Source organism: Lepeophtheirus salmonis, chromosome 5 (genome assembly GCF_016086655.4).
Source record: "Lepeophtheirus salmonis chromosome 5, UVic_Lsal_1.4, whole genome shotgun sequence".
Classification (NCBI taxonomy): Eukaryota; Metazoa; Arthropoda; class Copepoda; order Siphonostomatoida; family Caligidae; genus Lepeophtheirus; species Lepeophtheirus salmonis.
In genome coordinates, this window is record NC_052135.2 from 20,908,317 (window position 1) to 20,914,653 (window position 6,337).

A 6,337-nucleotide genomic window follows, 5' to 3' on the forward strand; every position below is an offset into this window, starting at 1 on the left:
TAGACTAGTGTTGAGACTCGGTCCAAGGCCAATTTTTTCTCTAGTATGACCTTAAGGGATTTTTTCGAAAAATTTGGAAAAATATTTAGGTTCAGACCGTAGACAGAAAGTTAATGGTTTTCAATTAGTGGACCAATTTTCTCCCCTATCAGAATTTATGAATTGTACATATATGATTTATCCAACACATTTAACTTAATTGATTTTATTCAATAATTTGAAGCACACATGACGTCAAAAACAATTCATTGATAGAATTGGTCTACACCAAATTTTTCTTCGGGACCTATCTTAACTGATTTTTTCTTTAATACCAGTCCAGACCAAACTTCTTTAAAGAACCGAATTAGTTTGATTCACTAATAATGCTAGTGAACATTTTTTAGTAGATTTTGAAATAAAATATACTATTTTCGTAGAGACGAATCCAATTCTTAAACAAAATGTGTTTGTAATAGTGTTATCACGATAGCAATATTTTTGTACGTATTCTTATACAAAATAGGTATTGCCATTTCAATACTTTGAAGAATAATAAAAAGAAAAAGCAAATATATTGTATATTGGATTTTCGTTTCAGGTTTTGGAAAGAGCTCTAAAATTTCTAGAAAATTTGAAAACTTTTTACATAATAAAATTTTGTTGGGGTTACGTCATCGCTAAGTCAATATTAGAATAACAATGAATTTGCGCTGTCAGAACCAGTTTCAATACCAATTCACTACAAAGCCATTTTACATGCACCAGTAACATAGTACCAATATTCTACCATTTTACTGTACAACTCTTTAAATTAGTTTTTTTACGTATTAAAGATAGTAAAGCCATTTTTTCAAAAGAAATTTTTTGCCTTGTACATCATATGAAATAATCAGATCAATAATTTGTTGAAAAAAAAACCACATTATTCTGATGTGTAGACTTGAGTCGTTAATTTCGAGGACTTTTACTCCAGGTGCCAATATGTTGAAGGGCTTGAGCCACAATTTTACATGCCATTGACTTGAAAATTGAATTAGAGTTGGAACAACTTCCAATTAAAAGTAAATCAAGTCATGTAAGGTTTGTTTCCCGTATTTAGAAAAAGTTGAACATTATTATTATTATTTTAATATAAAGACTTTATTAGTTGGGATATTTTACATATATAAATAAATATTTTATTTTATAATTAAATCCTTAAACCAAAGTCAATTCAACAATTAATTAACACACTGAGTCAAAATATAATAAAAATACTCTGTGGTAGTTTATCACATTTCATAAAAATCTTCAATAAAATTAGTAAACTGATCTCGTAGAAAATATATGAATAAAAATTATCAAAATTATACTACTAAAAAATTAGGATGTAGAAATTGCTTTAACTCTCCGTGGATGCGTATTGACGGCGAAGAAATGTCATATTATCGTTCGAACCAGATGTAGATAGTAGCGTATCAAATCCCCTGTTTACTTCCACGTTAAATTAAAAGAATCCGGAATTTTTATAGCAAAAACAGAGTATATCGCAGCTGTATAAATAAAAATAGCTCTAAATTTTTCATTTCGTATAGGGTCTCCTTCTGACAGCTTCTCTGCTATCTGACTTCTACAACTCGAGAGAGATAACTCGATAGTACAAGTATTTGTAAGAGCACTCGAAATAGTCAGCCCGACTAAAAAAAAAAAGAAGTCACGATTTCATCACTTATTCCTGCTATGTTAAGCAATATGAATTTTTTCAGTATATGTATTGAAGGTCAGTCCACAAAGGCATGAATAATAGTGTTAAACAACATCCAGGTTTTGCATCTCTTTGTGCCGACGAGAGATTGGAGCCATGAGATAAAATTACACATCTTTAATCCTAAAACTATAAATTTTGATCAAATTATTTGCAAATTTGCGCGGACTTTTCCTGAAAAAAACAATAGTATGCCTTCGGAGTCAAATCAATAGAGCAGAAGTTCAGCATCGCTATTGCTGTGTGAGTAGTTTCATTCCAGCTCAAAACATCATTTATGTTATTAGGGCTCCAATTCCTTCATATCTCCTTAGATAAGTGAATTTTGACCTCCATGTTTTCTGGAAGTGATTACTCGCTCCCATTGTCGCCCAATGTATCATTTGGATCAATATTTCCAATTTCCTCCATGGAATTTGATTAGGGGTGTACATGAAGTTTCTTCTACAGGCTACATATACTGAGTTGTCCCAGGAAAATTTTTATTGTGCTCTTATACCAGGAGTTCGGGATACATTAATAGCAAACAACTTTACAAATAAATTGAAATTACCAATTGCCGTTGTATTGGTTTAATTATTTTTTTAATCATTGGAGACTGATAAGTTTTACAACTTGAACATGGGCGGATTCTTCATGAGACGATCCTCTCTGATGGAAGTACAAGTGTGAAGTGAGTATATTCGCATAAATGAATCTAAAACTAAAGAGCAAATAAAAGCCTTGCTCCAAACAAGTTTGAAAGAAGGAACAAAATTCAAGCCTAATTTATGATACGTTATTTCTTTAAATTTATAAGGGAATATTTATACGAGTATATCCTTCATCTGAGATAAACTCTAAGAACTAAATAAATTCCGAATTCAATTACGACCTCTTCTGTAGCATCCTTTTGGAGGTACCCTCAATCTCTGTCTGTAGTCCGGGGTAGCCATTTACCTTCTTTTCCGTTTGAAAAAAGAGCATTCCCTTTGCTGACCAGTATTGAGCTATCCCAACTTCCGATTTAACCTCAGGGATTTCCATCAATTTCTCCACCTCTGGCGGAATCTCACAAATTCTTGTATGACATATTTAAAGATGTAGCCTGAAAGTTTGAAGTTTAATGAGAGGAGTGTTTATTTTCAGGCTATGTTCCGAGAAATAAATCGCTAATTCTTTTTTGGGCGTACAAAGGACGACTCCCCAAGGAAACAAGACACATCTCCTTCCTCAACTTTCTTGTCTAAACCTACTCTTCCTTAAGGACCTTCTTTTGAATTTTAAATTGAAACTCATCTAAAATACGAGACTGGAATTTTCCTCACTGTCTCATGCGACAGTGGGCAGCAAGCCATACATTCCTTCCGGGAATTAGTTGACTAGGAAAGTTGGAAGAACTTTCCTTCCCTGTAAATTCTAAAATGACTCTTGGCACAGTTGAAAAGCTCCTTTGAAGGACAAGTAGCAAAGCTGTCAATGCGTACCATTCTTTGGAGACTCCGATACATTAATCTTATTACTAGATATAATTTATCACTAAAATAATTAAATTCTTTATATATTTATCAATACACGAATATATTCAAGTTTCTCGCTAGTAGTTACATTTGTTATTCTCTTGAAGGTAAAAATAATAAAAAATACTCCGTTTAGCGGTCGAAAAAACTAAATTTTGACCAAGACATTTTTCAGCTTTTGATGACGTTGGACCTCTATTCGGTTTACTTGGTTTATGTCTTATCTATAGGGGGAATATGGATTGAGTTGGATTTTTCTTTTAATTTTTTATTTATTTGAGTTGTTTTTCTGGTTTTTTAAGTACATTGGTTTACAGTATTTGATTATGTATATGTGGTTATGTGAAACGTCGTATTTATTAGTTTGATTATTTGATTGTGTTGAGGTTTTAGGTTATTTTTATAGGGAAAATCATTTTTAACTATAATGTTAAATTAGGATTTCTATACAAAAGCAAATTTCCTTTTATGTATTTACTTTTATTTTAGTCTAATAATGGTAATGTGTATTTCTTTATTTTGTCATTTTATTTTTAACGGCTTGTAGATTTAGTAATCGAAGAAAGTTAATATATAAAAACTAAAGTAGAAATACATTAAAATTTACAAAAAGTCTACAATCGAACTATTTTTTTAAATGTTATAGTGCTTGAAGTGACGCTACTTCTGGTGTTTGTACATGGATTCAATCCAATTTTGTTTGTTGATATATCACAGCTCTATGACATGAAAAAATACCGTAAAGGCATAAGTTTGGCTTGATCAGTGTTATCCGAACTCTGCTCCATTTGGAAACTACTGCAGAAAAATTCGGTTTACTCAGTTTAAATGCGGCCGTACAGACACTGATGATGCTGAATGCTCTGGTCGCCCAAATTCTGCAGTTGCTCCCTAAAACATACAAAAAGTCCACCATATTTTTTTGTACGATCGTAAAATGAAAGTGCACGAGATAGCTGGCATCCTAAAGAGAACAGTGGGTTTACTATTTTGCATGAAAAATATTATATGAAAAAGTTAAGTGCCACTGATGCTCACAATCGACCATAAACTGCAACGTGTTGAGGACTTGGAGCGTTGTTTGGAGCTATTTCGCCGCAATAAACCTGAGTTCTTGCGTGGGTACCTCACAATAGATAAACATTTTATTGGAAAAAAATTATCATGCTTGAAGGAGACCATGTTGATAAATAAAGTTGAATTTTGCTAAGATATTGAGTTTACTTAGCTTGCCTCGGGACTTATTGAACGAATTGTTATTTGCATATGGCGGGTATAATATGCAGTTTTACTCTTTTTCGAACAAACTTGGAAATATCATACAACTTTTATGAATACCATACAAGTTTTTATATTATATTTATTCATCTAAGGGCTATTCAACCACCAACAAAGAAAACTTTATTGACAAGGAAAATTGATAAAAGGGGAATATAGTTAGGGGAGACGGGGGTGGTTACGAAACTTTTTGCCTTTGGCTCAATATACTTATAGAATATGTCTACTATTTTCTATTCTATTTTGAGGTTATGCCCAAATAAACAATATGATATTTTCCATGGCAGTTTGGCATTTTGAGGCAAACGTATTTCGAATAAAAAGCTCGGCTACCATAATTCAACTTCTATAAAAAGAGTAGGAATATCTTTGGTTTGAAGAACAAGTTCGGGGTATTTAACGTTAAACCTACTCATTAGTTGGTTTTTTAACGTCTGTTGAGATGATTGAATTGATTAAATACTTGGGCAATACAACATATCAAAAGAAAGAAAAATTAATTACTTATATTTTCTACACTCGGTATTACATCACTGACATAAACATTTGCAAGAATATAGTCCGTTTTCATTGTTTTTGCTGTAACTTATATTATTTGAACTATTAATTCTTTTTTTATCAAATGATAACTCATTATGGATAAATTTGAGTTACAAATACTGTTGAAATTTAAATTTAGCTTATTACAAATTTATCGTATCTATATATTTATTTATTTATCATTATGCTCATCAGTATTTGTTTTTTTTTCTTTGTTTTACAAAAGGAATTTATTTGCGCGACTCGTCAACTCATTGCAAGGTTTCTGCAAAAGACAGATAAATGGTTGAAACAAATTGAAATAATAATATTTTTAAAGGAATATATCAATTAACTTTCCAAGGTGTTGAATTATCAAAATTCAATGTATTATAGAAAGATTCCGATATAATACGATTTATAATATAGATCACTGAACGGTATTCCAAAATTTGTGATATTCACTTTAACAGTTTTCTTCGAGGCTCGTTGATAGCTTACACACAAATATAAGATAATAAAGAAGAACGAACAAATGGGAGAAATTGCAGCAATGAATGGAGCTACCCCTTTGTACTGAGCGTTACAATATCTCAAATTTCTCCTCAAGAATTAGTTTAGAATTTTGATGAAATTATATCAAATGCTAGAAATTATTTTATTGTTCAAATGATATAAACTTAATCAAAAAATGACTGAACTATTGCAAAAATATAGTTCCTTCACACGGTATTAAATCACTAATATGAAAGTTAACATTTTATATATTTTTAAATTGTCAATCTTCCTGTTTCTTTGCCTGTTATCTTATGATTGGTTGAATTCAAATTCACTCTTGTTACGCTGTGAACAATTTTCAACAATTATTGAATTATAATTACAAAGTGGGGAAGAATTGAAGAACTATAAACTGATTTTAGACGTGTTTTGTAGCAAGATTATTAGATACATTAAAGGTTACGACAATAAGATGTATCCAACAAAAATTAACCCTCAAAACCAATTGCTATCTAGTAGAAAGGTTGAGAATAATTATTGATTTGCATTCACAATAGTTAGTATTATTTTTTACCAACAACTATATTAAAATTTTGGGTTGTAGTGTTTTTGATATTATAGAAAAAAGGCATATTATAAATATCCTGGTCTCCCCTACATATTTTTATAAATATACTGATATTATATATTAATTTATCTAAGACAATATTCGCTATTTACATACGTAAGTATTAGTGTTGAATCTAGGTCTTTCAGACCTAAACTTTAATATTTTTTATGAAAATAGCTCATTGTTCTTTTAAAAAAGTACGGTCTG

At 30.8% G+C, this 6,337-nt stretch overlaps 1 long non-coding RNA gene across 2 annotated transcripts; it reads left to right on the forward strand.

The window, feature by feature from the left end:
- The first annotated feature begins 1,199 nt into the window (after nt 1-1,199).
- Nucleotides 1,200-3,312, forward strand: LOC121118984 (uncharacterized). Of its 2 annotated transcripts, XR_005864637.2 has the most exons (4): nt 1,200-1,969; nt 2,041-2,399; nt 2,526-2,789; nt 2,855-3,312. It is a non-coding gene; the product is annotated as an uncharacterized lncRNA (long non-coding RNA). The 2 variants fall into 2 exon arrangements; XR_011780044.1 differs by having other exon boundaries at nt 2,041-2,789.
- Nucleotides 3,313-6,337: the final 3,025 nt, after the last annotated feature.